This window comes from Macaca mulatta, chromosome 1 (genome assembly GCF_049350105.2).
Source record: "Macaca mulatta isolate MMU2019108-1 chromosome 1, T2T-MMU8v2.0, whole genome shotgun sequence".
Lineage (NCBI taxonomy): Eukaryota > Metazoa > Chordata > Mammalia > Primates > Cercopithecidae > Macaca > Macaca mulatta.
The window spans coordinates 90232154-90255238 of NC_133406.1; positions in this window are offsets into that span (position 1 = coordinate 90232154).

Genomic DNA, 23085 nt, shown 5'->3' on the forward strand with positions numbered 1-23085 from the left:
AGAAATAAGGCTAGCAAGGATATCCACGAAATACAGATGTAAATCTGAGAGTGGAAATCACACATCACAAAGCAATTTCTCAGAAAGCTTCTTTCCAGTTTTACTCTGAGGATATTTTCTTTTTCACCGTAGCCCTCTATGGACTTCCAAATATCACTTTGCGAATTCCACAAGCAGAGGCTAAGGGAGTGGCTTCTTGAGCGGAAAGCTGTAATTCTGTGAGGAGAATTAAGAGAACACAAATCATTTTATCACAAAGCTTCTTTCCAGTTTTCTCTGAGGACGTTTTCTTTGTCACCATAGCCCTCTATCGGCTTCCAAATATCACTTTGCGAATTCCACCAGAACAGGCTTAGCTACCGACCTCTTGAAGGGAAAGCTGTAACACTGTGAGATGAATTAAGAGCACACTAAGCAGTTTCTCCTAAAGCTTCTTCAGATTTCACCAGAGGATATTTCCTTTTTCACCATTGCCCTCTATGGGCTTCCAAATATCACTTTGCAAATTCCACAAGAATTGTCTTAGCGTAAGGCTTCTTGAGGGGAAAGCTGTAACTTTGTGAGATGATTTCACAGAACACAGAGAAGTTTCTCAGAAAGCTTCTTTCTCTTTGTTATCGGAGGATATTTCCTTTGGCACTATAGTCTTCAAAGGGATCCGAAATATCTGTTCTCAGATTCCATAGAAATAAGGCTAGCAAAGAGATCCACGAAATACAGATGTAACTCTGGGAGTGGAAGTCTCACATCACAAAGGATTTTTTCAGAAAGCTTCTTTCCAGTTTTCCTCTGAGGATATTTTGCTTTTCACCGTAACCCCCAGTGGGCTTCCAAATAGCACTTTGCGAATTCCACAAGAACTGGCTTAGTTAGCGGTCTCTTGAGTGGAAAGCTGTTAGTCTGTGGGATGATTTCACAGAACACAAAGAAGTTACTCAGAAAGCTTCTTTCTATATGTTACCGGAGGATATTTCCTTTGGCCCTATATTCTTCAAAAGGATCTGAAATATCTGTTCTCAGATTCCACAGAAATAAGGCTGGCAAAGAGATCCACGAAATACAGCTGTAAATCTGTGAGTGGAAGTCACACATCACAAAGCGGTTTATCAGAAAGCTTCTTTCCATTTTTTCTCTGAGGATATTTTCTTTTTCACCACAGCCCTCTATGGGCTTCCAAATATCACTTTGCAAATTCCACAAGAACAGGCTTAGCGAACGGCTTCTTGAAGGGAAAGCTGTAACTCTGTGAGATGAATTAACAGAACACTAAGCAGTTTCTCAGAAAGCTTCTTTCCAGTTTTCATATGAGGATATTTCCTTTTTCACCATAGCCCTCCATGGGCTTCCAAATATCACTCTGCAAATTCCACAGGAACAGTCTTATGTAAAGGCTTCTTTCGCGGAAAGCTGTAAGTCTGTGAGATGATTTCACAGAACACAAAGAAGTTTCTCAGCAAGCTTCGTTCTCTTTGTTATCGGAGGATATTTCCTTTGGCCCTATAGACTTCAAAGGGTTCCGAAATAACCGTTCTCAGATTCCGCAGAAATAAGGCTAGCAAACAGATCCACGAAATACAGCTGTGACTCTGTGAGTGGAATTCACACATCACAAAGCAGTTCCTGAGAAAGCTTCTTTCCAGTTTTTCTCTGTGGATATTTTCTTTTTAACCATTGCCCAATATGGGCTTTCAAATATCACTTTGCAAATTCCTCAAGAACAGGCTTAGCGAAAGACTTCTTGAGGGGGAAGCTGTAACTCTGTGAGATGATTTCATGGAACACAAGGTAGTTTCTAATAAAGCTTCTTTCTCTTTGTTATCGGAGGATATTTCCTTTGGCCCTATAGTCTTCAAAGGGATCCGAAATATCTGTTCACAGATCCCACAGAAATAATGCTATCAAACAGATCCACGAAATACAGCCGTATCTCAGTGAGTGGAATCACACATCACAAAGCCGTTTCTCAGAAAGCTTCTTTCCAGTTTTTCTCTGAGGATATTTTCTTTTTCAACATAGCCCTCTAGGGGCTTCCAAATATCAATTGGCAAATTCAACAAGAACAGGCTTACGGAACGGCTTGATGAAGGAAAAGCTGTAACGCTGTGAGATGAATTAACAGAACAGTAAGCAGTTTCTCAGAAAGCTTCTTTCCAGTTTTCATCTGAGGATATTTCCTTTTTCACCATAGCCCTCCACGGGCTTCCAAATATCACTTTGCAAATTCCACAAGAACAGTCTTAGCGAAAGGCTTCTTGAGGGGAAAGCTGTAACTCTGTGAGATGATTTCACAGAACACAAAGAAGTTTCTCAGAATGCTTCTTTCACTTTGTTATCGGAGGATATTCCCTTTGGACCTATAGACTTCAAAGCGATCCGAAATAACCGTTCTCAGATTCCGCAGAAATAAGGCTAGCAAACAGATCTACGCAATACAGCTCTAACTCTGTGAGTGGAAGTCACACATCACTAAGCAGTTGCTCAGAAGGCTTCTTTCCAGTTTTTCTCTGAGGATATTTTCTTTTTCACCATTGCCCAATATGGGCTTTCAAATATCACTTTGCAAATTACAGAAGAACAGGCTTAGTGAACGGCTTCTTGAGGGTTAAGCTTTAACTCTGTGAGATGAATTAAGAGAACACTAAGCAGTTTCTCAGAAAGCTTCTTTCCAGTTTTCATCTGAGGATATTTCCTTTTTCACCATAGCCCTCCGTGTTCTTCCATATATCACTTTTCAAATTACACAAGAACAGTCTTAGCGAAAGAATTCTTGAGGGGGAAGCTGTAACTCTGTGAGATGATTTCATGGAACACAAAGTAGTTTCTAATAAAGCTTCTTTCTCTTTGTTATCGGAGGATATTTTTTTTGTCCCTATAGACTTCTATGGGATCCGAAATATCCGTTCTCAGATTCCACAGAAATAAGGCCAGCAAACAGATCCACGAAATACAGCCGTAACTCTGTGAGTGGAAGTCACACATCACAAAGCAGTTTCTCAGAAAGCGTCTTTACAGTTTTTCTCTGAGGATATTTTCTTTTTCACCATAGCCCTCTCTGGGCTTCCAAATATCACTTGGCAAATTCCACAAGAACAGGCTGAGCGAACGGCTTGTGAGGGGAAAGCTGTAACACTGTGAGGTGAATTAACAGAACACTAAGCAGTTTCTCAGAAAGCTTCTTTCCAGTTTTCATCTCAGGATATTTAATTTTTCACCATAGTCCTCCGTGGGCTTCCAAATATCACTTAGCAAATAACACAAGAACAGTCTTAGCGAAAGGCTCCTATATTGTTCAAAGGGATCCGAAATATCCGTTCTCAGATTCCACAGAAATAAGGCTAGCTAACAGATCCACGAAATACAACTGTAACTCTGTGAGTGGAAGTCACACATCACAAAGCTGTTTCTCAGAAAGATTCTTTCCATTTTTCTCTGAGGATATTTACTTTTTCACCAGAGCCCTCTAAGGTCTTCCAAATATCACTTTTCAAATTCCACAATAAGAGGCTTAGCGAACGGCTTCTTGAGGGGAAAGCTGTATCTCTGTGAGATGAATTAACAGAACACTAAGCAGTTTCTCAGAAAGCTTCTTTCCAGTTTTCATCTGAGGATATATCCTTTTTCACCATAGCCCTCCATGGGCTTGCAATATCACCTTGCAGATTCCACAAGAACAGTCTTAGCGAAAGGCTTGTTGAGGGGAAACCTGTAACTCTTTGAGATGATTTCACGGAACACAAAGAGGTTTCTCAGAAACGTTCTTTCCCTTTCTTATCGGAGGATATTTTCTTTGTCCCTATAGACTTCTAAGGGATCCGAAATATCCGTTCTCCGATTCCACAGAAATAAGGCAAGCAAAGATATCCACGAAATACAGCTGTAACTCTGTGAGTGGAAGTCACACATCACTAAGCAGTTTCTCAGAAAACTTCTGTCCAGGTTTTCTCTGAGGATATTTCCTTTTTTACCATAGCCCTCTTTGGGCTTACAAATATCACTTTGCAAATTCCACAAGAACAGTCTTAGCGAAAGGCTTCTTGAGGGGAAACCTGTAACTCTGTGAGATGATTTCATGGAACACAAAGAAGTTTCAAAGAATGCTTCTTTCCAGTTTTCATCTGAGGATATTTCCTTTTTCACCATAGCCCTCCATGGGCTTCCAAATATCACTTTGCAAATTCCACAAGAACACGCGTAGCGAAAGGATTCTTGAGGGGAAAGCTGTAACACTGTGAGATGAATTATCAGATCACTAAGCAGGTTCTCAGAAAGCTTCTTTCCAGATTTCATCTGAGGATATTTCCTTTTTCACCATAGCCCTCCAAGGGCTTCCAAATATCACTTTGCAAATTCCACAAGAACAGTCTTAGCGAAAGGCTTCTTGAGGGGAAAGCTGTAACTCCGTGAGATGATTTCACAGAACACAAAGAAGTTTCTCAGAAAGCTTCTTTCTCTTTGTTATCGGAGGATATTTCCTTTGGCATTATAGTCTTCAAAGGGATCCGAAAAATCCGTTCTCAGATTCCACAGAAATAAGACTAGCAAACAGATCCACGAAATACAGCTGTAATTCAGTGAGTGGAGTCACACATCACAAAACAGTTTCTCAGAAAGCTTCTTTCCAGGTTTTCTCTGAGGATATTTTCTTTTTCACCACAGCCCTCTATGGGCTTCCAAATATCACATTGCAAGTTCCACAAGAACAGGCATAGCGAACGGCTTCTTTAGGGGAAAGCTGTAACTCTGTGAGATGTATTAACAGAACACTAAGCAATTTCTCAGAAAGCTTCTTTCCAGTTTTCATCTGAGGATATTTCCCTTTTCACCATAGCCCTACATTGTCTTCCATATATCAGTTTTCAGATTCCACAAGAACAGTCTTAGCGAAAGACTTCTTGAGGGAAAAGATTTAACTCTGTGAGATGATTTCGCAGAACACAAAGAAGTTTCTCAGAAAGCTTCTTTCCAGTTTTCATCTGAGGATATTTCCTTTTTCCCCATAGATCTCTATGGGCTCCCCAATATCACTTTGCAAATTCCACAAGAACAGTCTTAGCGAAAGGCTTCTTGAGGGAAAGCTGTATCTCTGTGTGTTGATTTCACGGAACACAAAGAAGTTTCTCGGAAAGCTTCTTTCTCTTTGTATCGGAGGATAATTCCTTTGGCCCTATAGACTTCAAAGGGATCCGAAATATCCGTTCTCAGATTCCACAGAAATAAGGCTAGCAAACAGGTCCATGAAATACAGCTATAACTCTGTGAGTGGAAGTCACGCATCACAAAGCAGGTTCTAAGAAAGCTTCTTTCCAGTTTTTCTCTGAGAATATTTTCTTTTTCACCATAGGCCTCTATGGGCTTCCTAAAATCACTTTGCGAATTCCACAACAACAGGCTTAGCGAACGGCTTCTTGAGGGGAAATCTGTAACTCTGTGAGATGAATTAAGAGAACACTAAGCAGTTTCTCAGAAAGCTTCTTTCCAGTTTTCATCTGAGGATGTTTTCTTTTTCAACAAAGCCTTCCATAGGCTTCCAAATATCACTTTGCAAATTCCACAAGAACAGTCTTAGCGAAAGGATTCTTGAGGGGAAAGCTGTAACTCTGTGAGTTGATTTCACGGAACACAAAGAAGTTTCTCTGAAAGCTTCTTTCTCTTTGTATAGGAGGATATTTCCTTTGGCCCAATAGACTTCAAAGGGATCCGATATCCGTTCTCAGATTCCACAGAAATAAGGTTAGCAAAGAGATCCACGAAATACACCTGTAACTCTGTGAGAGGAATTAAGAGAACACTAAGCAGTTTCTCAGAAAGCTTCTTTCCAGTTTTCATCTGAGGATATTTCCTTTTTCACCTTAGCCCTCCATGGGCTGCCCAATATCATTTGCAAATTCCACAAGAATTGTCTTAGCGAAAGGCTTCTTGAGGGGAACGCTGTAACTCTGTGAGATGATTTCACAGAACACAAAGAAGTTTCTCAGAAAGCTTCTTTCTGTTTGTTATCGGAGGATATTTCCTTTGTCCCTATAGACTTCAAAGGGATCCGAAATATCCGTCCTCAGATTAAACGAAAAAAAGGCTAGCAAGCAGATCCACGAAATACAGCTGTATCTCTGTGAGTGGAAGTCACACCTCACAAAGCAGTTTCTCAGAAATCTTCTTTCCAGCTTTTCTCTGAGGATATTTTCTTTTTCACCATAGCCCTCTATGGGCTTCCAAATATCACTTTGCAAATTCCACAAGAAAAGGTTTAGCGAACGGCTTCATGAGGGGAAAGCTGTAACTCTGTGAGGTGAATTAACAGAACACTAAGCAGTTTCTCAGAAAGCTTCTTTCCAGTTTTCATCTGAGGATATTTCCTTTTTCAACATAGCCCTCCATGGGCTTCCAAATATCACTTCGCAATTCCACAAGAACGTTCTTAGCGAAAGGCTTCTTGAGGGGAAAGCTGTAACTCTGTGAGATGATTTCACGGAACACAAAGAGGTTTCTAAGAAACCTTCTTTCTCTTTGTTATCAGAGGATATTTACTTTGTCCCTATGGACTTCATAGGGATCCGAATTATCCGTTCTCAGATTCCACAGAAATAAGACTAGCAAACAGATCCACGAAATACAGCTATAACTCTGTGAGTGGACGTCATACATCACAAAGCAGTTTCTCAGAAAGTTTCTTTCCAGTTTTTCTCGGAGGATATTTTCTTTTTCATCAGAGCCCTCTATGGGCTTCCAAATATCACTTTGCCAATTCCACAAGAACAGGCTTAGCGAACGGCTTCTTGAGGGGAAAGCTGTAACTTTGTGAGATGAATTAACAGAAAACTAAGCAGTTTCTCAGAAAGCTTCTTTCCAGTTTTCATGTGAGGATATTTCCTTTTTCACCATAGCCATCCTTGGGCTTCCCAATATCAGTTTCCGAATTCCACAAGAACAGTCTTAGCGAAAGGCTTGTTGAGGGAATAGCTGTAACTCTCAGAGATGAATTAACAGAACACTAAGCAGTTTCTCAGAAAGCTTCTTTTCAGTTTTCATCTGAGGATGTTTCCTTTTTCACCACAGCCCTCCATGGGCTTCCAAATATCACTTTGCAAATTCAACAAGAACAATCTTAGCAAAAGGCTTCTAGAGGGGAAAACAGTAACTCTGTGAGATGATTTCACAGAACACAAAGAAGTTTCTCAGAAAGCTTCTTTCTCTTTGTTATCTGAGGATATTTCCTTTGCCCCTATAGACTTCAAAGGGATCCGAAATATCCGTTCTCAGATTCCACAGAAATAAGGCTAGCAAACAGATCCACGAAATACAGCTGTAATTCTGTGAATGGAAGTCACACATCACCAGCAGTTTCTCATATAGGTTCTTTCCAGTTTTTCTCGGAGGATATTTTCTTTTTCACCGTAGCCCTCTATGGACTTCCAAATATCACATTGCAAATTCCACAAGAACGGGCTTAGCGAACGGCTTCTTAAGGGGAAAGCTGCAACTCTGTGAGATGAATTAAGAGAACACTAAGCAGTTTCTCAGAAAGCTGCTTTCCAGTTTTCATCTGAGGATATTTCCTTTTTCAGCAGAGCCCTCCATGTTCCTCCACAATCACTTTTCAAATACCACAAAACAGTCTTAGCGAAAGACTTCTTCAGGGGGAAGCTGTAACACTGTGAGATTATTTCACGGAACACAAAGTAGTTTCTCATAAAGTTTCTTTCTCTTTGTTATCCGGGGATATTTTCTTTGTCCCTGTAGACTTCTAAGGGATCCGAAATATCCGTCTCAGTTTCCACAGAAATAAGGCTAGCAAACAGATCCACGAAATACAGCTGTCACTCTGTGAGTGGAAGTCACACATCACAGAGCAGTTTCTCAGAAAGCTTCTTTCCACTTTTTCTCTGAGGATAATTTCTTTTTCACCGTAGCCCACTATGGGCTTTCAAATATCACTTTGCAAATTGCACAAGAACAGGCTTAGCGAACGGCTTCTTGAGGGTTATGATTTAACACTGTGAGATGAATTAAGAAAACACTAAGCAGTTTCTCAGAAAGCTTCTTTCCAGTTTTCATCTGAGGATATTTCCTTTTTGAACATAGCCCTCCATGGGCTTCCCAATATCATTTGCAAATTCCACAAGAACAGACTTAGCGATAGGCTTCTTGAGGGGAAAGCTGTAACTCTGTGAGATGATTTCACAGAACACAAAGAAGTTTCTCAGAAAGCTTCTTTCTGTTTGTTATTGGAGGATATTTCCTTTGGCCCTACAGACTTCAAAGGGATCCGAAATATCCGTTCTCAGATTCCACAGAAAGAAGGCCAGCAAGCAGATCCAGGAAATGCAGCTGTATCCCTGTGAGTGGAAGTCACACATCACAAAGCAGTTTCTCTGAAAGCTTCTTTCCAGCTTTTCTCTGAGGATATTTTCTTTTTCACCATAGCCCTCTGTGGGTTTCGAAATATCACTTTGCAAATTCCACAGGAACAGGCTTAGGGAACGGCTTCTTGAGGGGAAAGGTCTAACTCTGTGAGATGAATTAACAGAACACTAAGCAGTATCTCAGAAAGCTTCTTTCCAGTTTTCATCTGAGGACATTTCCTTTTTCACCATAGCCCTCTATGGGCTTCCAAATATCACTTTTCCAATTCCACAAGAACTGTCTTAGCGAAAGGCTTCTTGAGGGGAAAGCTGTAACTTTGTGAGATGATTTCACAGAACACAAAGAAGTTTCTCAGAAAGCTTCTTTCACTTTGTTATCGGAGGATATTTCCTTTGGCCCTATAGACTTCAAAGGGATCCGAAATATCCATTCTCAGATTCCACAGAAATAAGGCTAGCAAAGAGATCCACGAAATACAGCTGTAACTCTGTGAGTGGAAGTCACACATCACAAAACAGTTTCTCAGAAAGCTTCTTTCCAGTTTTTCTCTGAGGATATTTTCTTTTTCACCATAGGCCTCTATGGGCTGCCAAATGTCACTTTGCAAATTCCACAATAACAGGCTTAGCGAACGGCTTCTTGAGGCGAACGCTGTAACTCTGTGAGATGAATTAACAGAACACTAAGCAGTTTCTCAGAAAGCTTCTTTCCAGTTTTCATCTGAGGATATTTCCTTTTTCACCATAGCCCTCCATGGGCTTCCATATTTCACTTTGAAAATTCCACATTAACAATCTTAGCGAAAGGCTTCAGGAGGGGAAATCTGTAACTCTGTGAGGTGATTTCACAGAACATAAAGAAGTTTCTCAGAAAGCTTCTTTCTCTTTGTTATCGGAGGATATTTTCTTTGTCCCTATAGACTTCAAAGGGATCCGAAATATCGGTTCTCACATTCCACAGAAATAAGGCTAGCGAACAGATCCAAGAAATAGAGATGTAACTCTGTTAGTGGAAGTCAAACATCACAAAGCAGTTTCTCAGAAAGCTTCTTTCCAGTTTTTCTCTGAGGATATTTTCTTTTTCCCATAGCCCTCTATGGGATTCCAAATATCACTTTGCAAATTCCAAAAGAACAGGCTTAGCGAACGGCTATTTGAGGGGAAAGCTGTAATTCTGAGAGATGAAATAACATAACACTAAGCAGTTTCTCTGAAAGCTTCTTTCCAGTTTTCATCTGAGGATATTTTCTTTTTCAACATAGCCCTCCATGGGATTCCATATATCACTTTTCAAATACCACAAGAAGAGTCTTTGCGAAAGGCGTCTTGAGGGGGAAGCTGTAACTCTGTGAGATGATTGTACAGAACACAGAGAAGTTTCTCAGAAAGCTTCTTTCTCTTTGTTATCGGAGGATATTTCCCTTGTCCCTATAAACTTCAAAGGGATCCGAAATATCCCTTCTCAGATTCCACAGAAATAAGGCTAGCGAACAGATCCACAAAATACAGCTGTAACTCTGTGAGTGGAAGTCACACATCACAAAGCAGTTTCTCAGAAAGCTTCTTTCCAGTTTTTCTCTGAGGATATTTTCTTTTTCACCATAGCCCTCTATGGGCTTCCAAATATCACTTTGCAAATTCCACAAGAACAGGCTTAGCGAACGGCTTCTTGAGGGGAAAGCCGTAACTCTGTGAGATGAATTAACAGAACACTAAGTAGTTTCTCAACAAGCTTCTTTCCAGTTTTCATCTCAGGATATGTCCTTTTCACCATAGCCGTCCATGGGCTTCTCAATATCACTTCTCAAATTCCAAAAGAACAGTCTTAGCGAAAGGCTTCTTGAGGGGAAAGCTCTAGCTCTGTGAGAAGATTTCAGAGAACACAAAGAAGTTTCTCAGAAAGCTTCTTTCCAGTTGTCATCTGAGGATATTTCCTTTTTCACCATAGCCCTACATGGGCATCCAAATATCACTTTACAAATTCCAGAAGAACAGGCTTAGCGAACGGCTTCTTGAGGGGAAAGCTGTAACTCTGTGAGATGAATTACCAGAACACTAAGCAGTTTCTCAGAAAGCTTCTATCCAGTTCTCGTCTGAGAATATTTCCTTTTTCAACATAGCCCTGCATGGGCTTCCCAATATCACTTTGCAAATTCCACAATAACAGTCTCAGCGAAAGGCTTCTTCAGGGGAAAGCTGTAACTCTGTGAGATGATTTCACAGAACACAAAGAAGTTTCTCAGAAAGCTTCTTGCTCTTTGTTATTGGAGGATATTTCCTTTGTCCCTATAGGCTTCAAAAGGAACAGAAATATCCGTTCAGATTCCACATAAATAAGGCTAGCAAACAGATCCACGAAATACAGCTGTTACTCTGTGAGTGGAAGTCACACATCACAAAGCAGTTTCTCAGAAAGCTTCTTTCCTGTTTTTTACCGAGGATATTTTCCTTTTCACCATAGCCCTCTAGGGGTTCCAAATATCACTTTTCAAATTCCAAAAAAACAGGCTTAGCGAACGGCTTCTTGAGGGGAAAGCTGTGACTCTGTGAGATGAATTAACAGAACAATAAGGAGTTTCTCAGAAAGCTTCTTTCCAGATTTCATCTGAGGATATTTCCTTTTTCACCATAGCACTCCATGGGCTTCCACATATCACTTTGCAAATTCCACAAGAACTGTCTTTATGAAAGACTTCTTGATGGGGAAGCTGTAACTCTGTGACATGATTTCACAGAACACAAAGAAGTTTCTCAGAAAGCTTCTTACTCTTTGTAATCGGAGGATATTTCCTTTGTCCCTGTAGACCAAAGGGATCAGAAATATCGGTTCTCAGTTTCCACAGAAATAAGGCTAGCAAAGAGATCCACGAAATACAGATGTAACTCTGTGAGTGGAAGTCACACATCACAAAGCAGTTTCTCAGAAAGCTTCTTTCCAGTTTTCCTCTGAGGATATTTTGTTTTTCTCCATAGCCCTCTCTGGGCTTCCAAATATCACTTTGCAAATTCCACAAAACAGGCTTAGCTAACGGCTTCTTTAGGGGAAAGCTGAAACTCTGTGAGATGAATTAACAGAACACTAAGCAGTTTCTCAGAAACCTTCTTTCCAGTTTTCATCTGAGGATATTTCCTTTTTCACCATAGCCCTCCATGGGCTTCCATATATCACTTTTAAAATTCCACAAGAACTGCCTTATCGAAAGACTTCTTGAGGGTGATGCTGTAACTCTGTGAGATGATTTCACAGAACACAAAGAACTTTCTCAGAAAGCTTCTTTCTCTTTGTTATCGGAGGATATTTCCTTTGTCCCTATTGTCTTCAAATTTATCCGAAATATCCGTTCTCAGATTCCACAGAAATAAGGCTGGCAAGTAGATCCACGAAGTACAGCTGTAACTCTGTGAGTGGAAGTCACACATCACAAAGCAGTTTCTCAGAAAGCTTCTTTCCAATTTTTCTCTGAGGATATTTTCTTTTTCACCATAGCCCTCTATGGGCTTCCAAATATGACTCTGCAAATTCCGCAAGAACAGTCCTAGCGAACGGCTTCTTGGCGGGAAAGCTGTAACTCTGTGAGATGAATTAACAGAACACTAAGCAGCTTCTCAGAAAGCTTCTTTCCAGTTTTCATCTGAGGATATTTACTTTTTCACCATAGCTTTCCATGGGCTTCCCAATATCATTTTTCAAATTCCACAAGAACAGTCTTAGCGAAATGATTCTTAAGGGGAAAGCTGTAAGTGTTTGAGATGATTTCACAGAACACGAAGAATTTTCTCTCACAAAGAAGTTTCTCGGAAAGCTTCTTTCTCTTTGTTATCGGTGCATATTTCCTTTGTCTCTATATTCTTCAAAGGGATCCGAAATATCAGTTCTCAGATTCCACAGAAAAAAGGCTAGCAAACAGATCCACGAAATACAGCTGTAACTCTCTGAGTGGAAGTCACACATCACAAAGCAGTTTCTCTCAAGGCTTCTTTCCAGTTTTTCTCTGAGGATATTTTCTTATTCACCATAGCCCTCTATGGGCTTATAAATATCTCTTTGCAAATTCCACAAGAACAGGCTTAGGGAACGGCTTCTTCAGTGGAAAGCTGTTACTCTGTGAGATGAATTAACAGAAAACTATGCCGTTTCTCAGAAAGCTTCTTTCCAGTTTTCATCTGAGCATATTTCCTTTTTCATCATAGTCCTCCAAGGGTTTCCGTATATCACTTTGCAAATTCCACAAGAACAGTCTTAGCGAAAGGCTTCTTGAGGGGAACACTATAACTCTGTGGATGATTTTACAGAACACAAAGAAGTTTCTCAGAAAACTTCTTTCTCTTTGTTATCGGAGGATATTTCCTTTGACCCTATAGACTTCAAAGGGATCCGAAATATCCATTCTCAGATTCCAGAGAAATAAGGATAGCAAACAAATCCATGAAATACAGCTGTAACTCTGCGAGTGGAAGTCATACATCACAAAGCTGTTCTCAGAAATCTTCTTTCCAGTTTTTCTCTGTGGATATTTTCTTTTTCACCTTAATCCTCTATGGGCTTAAAAATATCACTTTGCAAATTCCAACAGAACAGGCTTAGAGAACGGCTTCTTGAGGGGAAAGTTGTAGCTCTGTGAGATGAATTAACAGAACACTAAGCAGTTGCTCAGGAAGCTTCTTTCCAGTTTTCATCTGAGGATGTTTTCTTTTTCACCAAAGCCCTCCATGGGCATCTGTATATCACTTTGCATATTCCACAAGAACTGTCTTAGCGAAAGGCTTCTTGAGGGGAAAGCTGTAACTCTGTGAGATGATTTCACAGAACACGAAGAAGAGTCTCAGACAAAGAAGTTTCTCATTAAGCTTCTTTCTCTTTGTTATCGGAGGATATTCCCTTTGGCCCCATAGTCTTAAAAGGATCCGAAATATCACTTCTCAGATTCCACAGAAATAAGTCTAGCAAACACATGCACGAAATAGAGCTGTAACTCTGTGAGTAGAAATCACACATCAGAAAGCAGTTTCTCACAAAGCTTCCTTCCAGTTTCTCTCTGAGGATATTTCCTTTTTCACCACAGCCCTCCATGGACTTCCTATATATCAATTTCCATATTCTACAAGAACAGTCTTAGTGAAAGGCTTCTTGAGGAGAAAGCTGTAACTCAGTGAGATGATTTCACAGAACACAAAGAAGTTTCTCAGAAATCTTCTTTCTCTTTGTTATCAGAGGATGTTTCCTTTGGCCCTATAGTCTTCAAAGTGATGTGAAATATAAGTTCTCAGATTCCACAGAAATAAGGCTAGCAAAGAGATCCATGAAGTACAGTGGTAACTCTGTGAGTGGAAGTCACACATCACAAAGCAGTTTCTCAGAAGCTTCTTTCCATTTTTTCTCTGAGGATATTTTCTTTTTCACCATAGCCCTCTATGGGCTCCTAAATATCACTTTGCTAATTCCACAAGAACAGGCTTAGCGAAAGGCTTCTTGAGGGGAAAGCTGTAACTCTGTGAGATGATTTCACAGAACACAAAGAAGTTTCTCAGAAAGCTTCTTTCTCTTTGTTCTCGGAGGATATTTCCTTTGGCTCTATAGTCTTCAAAGGGATCCGAAATATCTGTTCTCAGATTCCACAGAAATAAGTCTAGCAAAGAGATCCACGAAATGCAGATGTAACTCTGTGAGATGAATTAACAGAACACTAAGCAGTTTCTCAGAAAGCTTCTTTCCAGTTTTCATCTCAGGATATTTCCTTTTTCACCATAGCCCTCCATGGACTTCCAAATATCAATATGCATATTAATCAAGAACAGTCTTAGCGAGAGGTTTCTGGAGGGGAAAGAAATAACTTTGTGAGATGAAATAACAGAACACTAAGCAGTTACTCAGAAAGCTTCTTTCCATTTTTCATCGGAGGACATTTCCATTTTCACAATAGCCCTCCTTGGGGTGGCTTAGTTAAACTTTCGTTCATTGCTAAATATTTATCACTGCTGTCTCCCGTGGGGGTGTGGCTAGGCAAAGCGTTTTGAGCTGCGTGTGCGTGCTTGATGCTTGCTCCTCTTGGTCATGATGGTTTGTAGGGCGTCTTCACTGGAGCGGGGATGCTTGCATGTGTAATCTTGCTAAAAGCCAATAGAAAGGCCAGGACCAAGCCTATTTGTTTATGGGGTGTGCAAACCCATCTAGGCATTTTCAGTGTCTTGCTTTGGGTGGGTTTAAGCTACATAAACGGAGGTGTTAGCACAATTGTGAGGTAATTTCTTTTGGGTTGTGTGGAGGGAGTTTGTTGAGGATCAGTGTTAAGAGTGTTTAGCAAAGAAAATACTTATTAGTTGAGGGAATGGCAGTTGGAGTCGTGCACACCTAAAAGATGAAAGTATAGGCTCCGATCGGATATATTAAGACTTTTGTTTTTGGGGTTTGGCAAGAGTGGGTTTTGGATGAAGATTGGAGATGGGGGTGGGGGGGTTTGATGAGATATTGCTGTGGTTTGTGGTGTGGTGGGAGTGGTGTTACTAAGATGATTATTGGTATGTCCTACAAGCATGAATTAAATAACACCTTGCCTAAGGTTTGCGTGGAGCTAGAATATTGAACGTAGGTGCGATCAACAACTGCATTGTACTAGGAATCAAAGACAGGCGCATTCAGGACAAGATGTGGTGGGAGTCAGCATTTTGCAATGGGGTTGCGTGCAGACCAGAGATAAAAGATACCAAATGCATGGAAAACTCCCGTGACTGGTTAATAGGGTGATAGACCCGTGATCCATCGAGATGTCTTATTTAAGGGGAACGTGTGGGCGATCTTGATTGTTATGGCCCTGAGGTAAGAACCAGATGCCGGATACAATTCAAGTATAGCTACCCCCACGAGTTACGGGCCCGGAGCGAGGAGAGTAGCACTCTTGTGCGGGATATTGATTTCACGGAGGATGGTGAACAAGGGATTCCTAAGTGAGGGGGGGCATCCGTGGTGAGGAGGATTGTTTAATAGGTATGTACTATGTACGATGAACGACTTAATGTACTATGAACGACTAACATAGATTGGTGTAGTTGACATTCGTAGGGAGGACAGGTTGAGTTTGGAGTGAGCCATGTTATGTATTACTGTTGGTGGTTCTTACTAGGGTCCTTGCTTGTAAGCATGTTTTTCAAGGATGTTAAGTTGATATGTAATAATATGTCTTATGTACAGTCAAGCATATATAGTACTATATAATATACATGGTGACTAGCAGTAATGCACGAATTACATAGTAGTATTATGAGTGGGTTAGTACTGAGTTGTGCTGTAGAGGTCATGCAACATAAGAGTACAGAAAGTAGTTTAAGTTAGAATGCCAGCTTTGGGTGTTGGTGGTGGAGTTAGATACTTTCTTTCTGATTGCCCTAGGAAGAATGTTTCATCTCTGGTTTACAAGGCCAGTGTATTAATTTATACTACGAGGGCAAGTTCACTTGAGTAGGTTGTTTTCTATTAGGGAGGCTAGTGGTATTAGGATTAGAATTGTGATGAAGTATATTATGGATGCTATTTGGCCGATGGTGATAAGGGGTTGGGTTATTGGTTCGCTTCCAATTCAGGTGAGGGTTAGTAGGATCGTGATTAGGAGTCAGAATAGGAACTGGCTGAGTGGGCGGAATATTATGCTTTGTTGTTTGGATTTGTGAAGTATGGGGATGACTGCTAGGATGAAGATTGATAGGAAGAGTGCTAATACACCTCCTAGTTTATTGGGGACAGATCGCAGGATTGTGTATGCAAATAGGAAGTATCATTCTGGCTTAATATGTGGAGGGGTATTTAGTGAGTCAGCTGGAATATAGTTATTTGGGTCGTTTAGGAGGTTGGGTGAGAATAGTGTTAGTATTGCTAGGGCAAAGAGAAGGAGGATTAGGCCTAGGATGTCTTTGACTGTGTAGTAGGGGTGAAAGGTGATTTTGTCCGAGTCGGAGGAAATTCCACAGGGGTTGTTTGATCCTGTTTCGTGTAGGAAAAGTAAGTGTACGGTTGTGAGGGCGACGATGATGAAGGGTAGGATAAAGTGTAGGGTGAAGAATCGTGTGACAGTAGGGCTGCCAATGGCGTATCCACCTCAGATTCATTGAACGATATTAGTTCCGATATATGGGATTGCTGATAGTAAGTTTGTGATTACTGTTGCCCCCCAGAATGATATTTGGCCCCATGGGAGAACATAGCCTATGAAAGCTGTTGTCATGGTTATAAGAAGGAGAATAATCCCAATGTTTCAGGTTTCTTGGAGAAGATATGAACCATAGTAGAGGCCTCGACCCATGTGTAGGAAAAGGCAGATGAAGAGTGCAGAGGCACCATTGGCGTGGAGGTAGCGAGTGGTCCAGCCGTAGTTTACATCTCCGGTAATATGTGCAATTGAGGAGAAGGCAGAGGAGGTGTCTGGCGAGTAGTGTATTGCTAAGAATAAGCCTGTGATGATTTGTAGAATTAGGCAGGCTGTAAGGAGTGAGCCGAAGTTTCATCATATGGAAAGGTTAGGCGGGGTGGGTAAGTCAATGAGGGAGCGGTTAATTATTTTTATGATCGGGTTGGATTTACGTATTGGAATCATTGGTGCTTTTATAGTTGAAGTACAACGATGGTTTTTCATATCATTAGTTATGGTTGGAGTCCATATGGAAGTGATGACATATATTCTGTTTACATTGAGTGTACTGTTAGTTATGGGGTTTGTGGGTTTTTCCGCTAAACCCCCGTAAATAGGAGAGGGTTTGGATGATTTCACAGAACACAAAAAGTTTCTCAGAATTTTTCTTTCTCTTTGTTATCGGAGGATATTTCCTTTTGCCCCAGTGTCTTCATACGGATTCGAATTATCAGTTCTCAGATTTCATAGATATAAGGCTAGTAAACAGATCCACGAAATACAGCTGTAACTCTGTGAGTGGAAGTCACACATCACAAAGCAGTTTCTCAGAAACCTTCTTTCCAGTTTTCATTTGAGGATATTTCCTTTTTCACCATAGACCTCTATGGGCTTCCAAATATCAGTTTGCAAATTCCACAAGAACAGTCTTAGCGAAATGATTCTTGAGGGGAAAGCTGTAACTCTGTGAGATGATTTCAAAGAACACAAAGGACTTCTCAGAAAGCTTCTTTCCCTTTGTTATCGGAGGATATTTCCTTGGCCCTATAGTCTTCAAAGGGATCCTAAATATCCGTTCTCAGTATCCACAGAAATAAGGATAGCAAACAGATCCACGAAATACAGCTGTAACCCTGTGAGTAGAAGTCACACATCAGAAATCAGTTTCTCAGAAAGCTTCTTGGCAGTTTTTCTCTGATGGTATTTTCTTTTTCACCACAGCCCTCTATGGGCTTCGTAATATCACTTTACAAATTCCACCACAACAGGGTTAGCGAACGAATTCTTGAAGAGAAAGCTGTAACGCTTTGAGATGAATTAAAAAAACACTAAGCAGTTCGTCAGAAAGCTTCTTCCCAGTATTCATCTGAGGATATTTCCTTTTTCACCATAGCCCTCCATGGGCTTCAAAATATCACTTTTTAAATTACACAAGAAGAGTCTTAGCGAAAGGCTTCTTGAGGGGAAAGCTGTAACTCTGTGATATGATTTCACAGAACACAAAGATGTTTCTCAGAAAGCTTATTTCTCTTAGTTACCGGAGGATATTTCCTTTGGCCCTATCGTCTTCAAAGGGATCCGAAATATCAGTTCTCAGATTCCACAGAAATAAGTCTAGCAAACAGATCAAAGAAATATAGCTGTAACTCTGTGAGTGGAAGTCACACATCACAAAGCAGTTTCTCAGAAAATTCTTTCCAGTTTTTCTCTCAGTATATTTTATTTTTCACCATAGCTCTCTTTGGCTTCCAAATATCACTTTGCAGATTCCTCAAGAACAGTGTTAGAGAACGGATTCTTGAGGGGAAAGCTGTAACTCTGTGAGAGGAAGTAACAGAACACTAAGCAGTTTCTCAGAAATCCTCTTTCGAGTTTATATCTGATTATATTTCCTTTTTCACCGTAGCCCTCCATGGGCTTCCAAATATCACTTTGCAAATTCCACAAGAACAGTCTTAGTGAAAGGCTTCTTGAGGGGAAAGCTGTAACTCTGTGAAATGATTTCACAGAACACAAAGAAGTTTCACAGAGAGCTTCTTTTTCTTTCTTATCGTAGGATATTTCCTTTGCTCCTATAATCTTCAAAGGGATCCTAAATATGAGTTCTCAGATCCCAGAGAAATAAGGCTAGCAAACAGCTGTAACTTTGTGTGTGGAAGTCACACATCCAAAAGACTTTCTCAGAAAACTTCTTTCCTGTTTTTCTCTGAGTTTTCGGGAAAACTTCTTTCTGTTCTCTGAAATCATCTCACAGAGTTACAGCTTTCCCCTCAAGAAACCTTTCGCTAAGACTGTTCTTGTGGAATTTGCAAAGTGATATATGGAAGCCCATGGAGGGCTATGTTGAAAAAGGAAATATCCTCGGGTGAAAGCTGGGAAGAAGCTTTCTGAGAAACTGCTTAGTGTTCTGTGAAATCGCCTCATAGAGTTACAGCTTTCCCCTTAAGAAGCCATTCGCTAAGCCAGTGCTTGTGGAATTTCCAAAGTGATATTTGGAAGCCCATAGAGGGCTAGGGTGAAAAAGAAAATATTTTCAAAGGAAAATTGGAAAAAAGTTTCTGAGAAACTTCTTTGTGATGTGTGACTTCCATTCACAGAGTTACAGCTGTATTTCGTGGATCTGTTTGCTAGCTTTATATCAGTGGAATCTGAGAAGCGATATCTCGGATCCCTTTTAAGGGTATACGGCCTAAGTAAATATCCTCTGATAACCAAGAGAAAGAAGCTTTCTAAGAAACTTCTTTGTGTTCTGAGAAATCATCTCACAGAGTTACAGCTTTCCCTTCAAGAAGCCTTTCGCTAACACTGTTCTTGTGGAATTTGCAAAGTGATATATGGAAGCCCATGGAGGGCTATAGTGAAAAGGAAATAACCTCAGATGAAAACTGGAAAGAAGCTTTCCGAGAAACTGCTTAGTGTTCTGTTAATTCAACTCACAGCATTACAGGTTTCACCTCAAGAAGCCGTTCGCTAAGCCTGTTCTTCTGGAATTTGCAAAGTGATATTTGGAAGCCCATAGAAGGCAATGGTGAAAAAGTAAATATACCCAGAGAAAAACTGGAAAGAAGCTTTCTGAGAAACTGCTTTGTGATGTGTGACTTCCACTCACAGAGTTACAGCTGTATTTCGTGAATCTGTTTGTTAGCCTTATTACTGTGGAATCTGAGAACTGATATTTCAGATCCCGTTTGAAGACTCTAAGGCCAAAAGATGTATCTCCCGATAACCAAGAGGAAGAAGCTTTCTGAGAAACTTCATGGTGTTCTGTGAAATCATCTCACAGTGTTACAGTTTTCCACTCAAGAAGCCTTTGGCTAAGACTGTTCTTGTGGAATTTGCAAAGTGATATTTGGAAGCCGATGAAGGGCTATGGTGAAAAAGGAAATTATCTCAGATGAAAAATGGGAAGTAGCTTTTTGAGAAACTGCTTAGTGTTCTATTAATTCATGTCACAGAGTTAAAGCTTTCCCCTCAATAAGGCCTTCGCGAAGACTGCTATTGTGGAATTTGCAAAGTGACAATTGGAAGCCCGTGGATGGCTATGGTGAAAAAGGAATTATCCTCAAATGAAACCTGCAATGAAGTTTTCTTCGAAACTGCTTAGTGTTCTGTTAATTCATCTCACAGAATTACAGCTTTCCCCTCAAAAAGCCTATCGCTAAGACTGTTTTTGTGGAATTTGCAAAGTGATATTTGGAAGCCCATAGAGGTCTATGTTGAAAAAGAAAATATCCTGAAAGAAAAACTGGAAAGAAGCTTTCTGAGAAACTGCTTTCTGATGTATGACTTCCACTCACAGAGTTACAGCTGTATTTCATGGATCTGTTTGCTAGCCTTATTTCTGTGGAAATGAGAACTGATATTTGTGATCCCTTTGAAGACTATAGCACGAAAGGAAATATCCTCCTATAACAAAGAGAAAGAAGCTTTCTGAGAAACTTCCTTGTGTTCTGTGAAATCATATCATAGAGTTACTGCTTTCCCCTCAAGACGCCTTTCGCTAAGACTGTCCTTGTCTGGTTTGGAAAGTGATATATGGAAGCCCATGGAGGGTTACGGTTAAAAAAAAATATCCTCAGATGAAAATTGGAAAGAAGCTTTCTGAGAAACTTCTTAGTGTTCTGATAATTCATCTTACAGAGTCACAGGTTAACTCTCAAGAAGCCGTTCGCTAAGCCTGCTCTTGTGGAATTAGCAAAGTGATATTTGGAAGACCGTAGAGGGCTGTGGTGAAAAAGAAAATATCCTCAGAGAAAAACTGGAAAGAAGCTTTCTGAGAAACTGCATTGTGATATGTGATTTCCACTCACAGAGTTGCAGCTGTATTTCGTAGATCTCTTTGCTAGCCTTATTTCCGTGGAATCTGAGAACTGATATTTCGGATCCCTTTGAAGACTAGGGGTCAAAGGAAATATCCTCCGATAACCAAGAGAAAGAATCTTTCTGAGAAACTTCTTCATGTTCTGTGAAATCATCTCACAGAGTTACAGCTGTCCCCTCAGGAATCCTTTCGCTAAGACTGTTCCTGTGGAATTTGCAAGGTGATATATGGAAGCCCATGGAGGGTTATGATGAAAAAGGAATTATCCTCAGATGAAAACTGGAAAGAATCTTTCTGAGAAACTGCTTAGTGTTCTGTTAATTCAACTCACAGATATACACCTTTACCCCAAAACCCCCTCAAGAAGCCGTTGGCTAAGCTTATTCTTGTGGAGTTTGCAAAGTGATATTTGGAAGCCCATAGAGGGCTACGGTGAAAAAGAAAATATCCTCAGAGAAAAACTGGAAGGAAACTTTCTGAGAAACTGCTTTGTGATGTGTGACGTCCACTCAAAGAGTTACAGCTGTATTTCGTGTATCTGTTTGCTAGCCTTATTTCTGTGGAATCTGAGAACTGATATTTCCGATCCCTTTGAAGACTATAGCGTGAAAGGAAATATCCTCAAATATGAAAGAGAAAGAAGCTTTCTGAGAAACTTCTTTGTGTTCTGTGAAATCATCTCACAGAGTTACAGCTTTCCCCTCCAGAAGCCTTTCGCTAAGAATATTCTTGTGGAATTTACAAAGTGATATATGGAAGCCCATGGAGGGCTATGGTGAAAAAGAAAATATCCTCAGAGCAAAACTGCAAAGAAGCTTTCTGAGAAACTGCTTTGTGATATGTGACTTCCACTCCCAGAGTTACAGCTGTTTTTCGTGGATCTGTTTGCTAGCCTTATTTCTGTGGAATCTGAGAACAGATATTTCGGATCCCTTTGAAGACAATAGGGACAAAGGAAATATACTCCGATAACAAAGAGAAAGAAGCTGTCTGAGAAACTTCTTTGTGTTCTGTGAAATCATCTCACAGAGTTTCAGCTTTCCCCTCAAGAAGCCTTTCGCTAAGACAGTTCTTGTGGAATTGGCAAAGTGATATTTGGAAGCCCATAGAAGGCTACGGTGAAAAAGGAAATATCCTCAGATGAAATCTGGAAAGAAGCTTTCTGAGAAACTGCTTAGTGTTCTGTTAATTCATCTCACAGAGTTACATCTGTATTTCGTGGATCTCTTTGCTTGCCTTATTTCTGTGGAATCTGAGAACAGATATTTCGGATCCCTTTGAATACTATAGGGCCAAAGGAAATATCCTCCGATAACAAAAAGAAAGAAGCTTTCTGAGAAACTTCTTTGTGTTCTGTGAAATCATCTCACAGAGTTGCAGCTTTCCCCTCAAGAAGCCTTTCGCTAAGACAGTTCTTGTGGAATTGGCAAAGTGATATTTGGAAGCCCTTAGAGGGCTATGGTGAAAAAGGAAATATCCTCATATGAAATCTGGAAAGAAGCCTTCTGAGAAACTGCTTAGTGTTCTGTTAATTCATCTCACAGAGTTACAACTTTCCCCTCAAGAAACCGTTCGCTAAGCCTGTTCTTGTGGAATTTGCATAATGATATTGAGAAGCCCATAGAGGGCTATTGGGGAAAAAGAGAATATCCTAAGAGAAAAACTGGAAAGAAACTTTGTGGGAAACTGCTTTGTGATAAGTGACTTCCACTCACGGAGGTACAGCTGTATTTCATGTATCTCTTTGCTAGCCTTATTTCTGTGGAATCTGAGAACTGATATTTTGGATCCATTTGAAGTCTATAACGCGATAGGAAATATCCTTCGATAGCAAAGTTCAAGAATTTTTCTGAAAAACTTCTTTGTGTTCTGTGAAATCATCTCACAGAGTTACAGCTTTTCCCTCAAGAAGTCTTTCGCTAAGACTGTTTTTGTGGAATTTGCAAAGTGATATTTGGAAGCCCATGGAGGGCTATGGTGAAAAGGAAATATGCTAAGATGAAAACTGGAGGCCGTGCGCGGTGGCTCAAGCCTGTTATCCCAGCACTTTGGGAGGCCGAGACGGGCGTATCTCAAAGTCAGGAGATCGAGACCATCCTGGCTAACACGGTGAAAACCCGTCTCTACTAAAAACACAAGAAATTAGCCGGGCAAGGTGGCAGCGCCTGTGTTCCCAGCTACTCGGGAGGCTAAGGCAGGAGAATGGCGTGAACGCGGGAGGTGGAGCTTGCAGTGAGCTGAGATCTGGCCACTGCACTGCAGCCTGGGCGACAGAGCGAGACTCCAT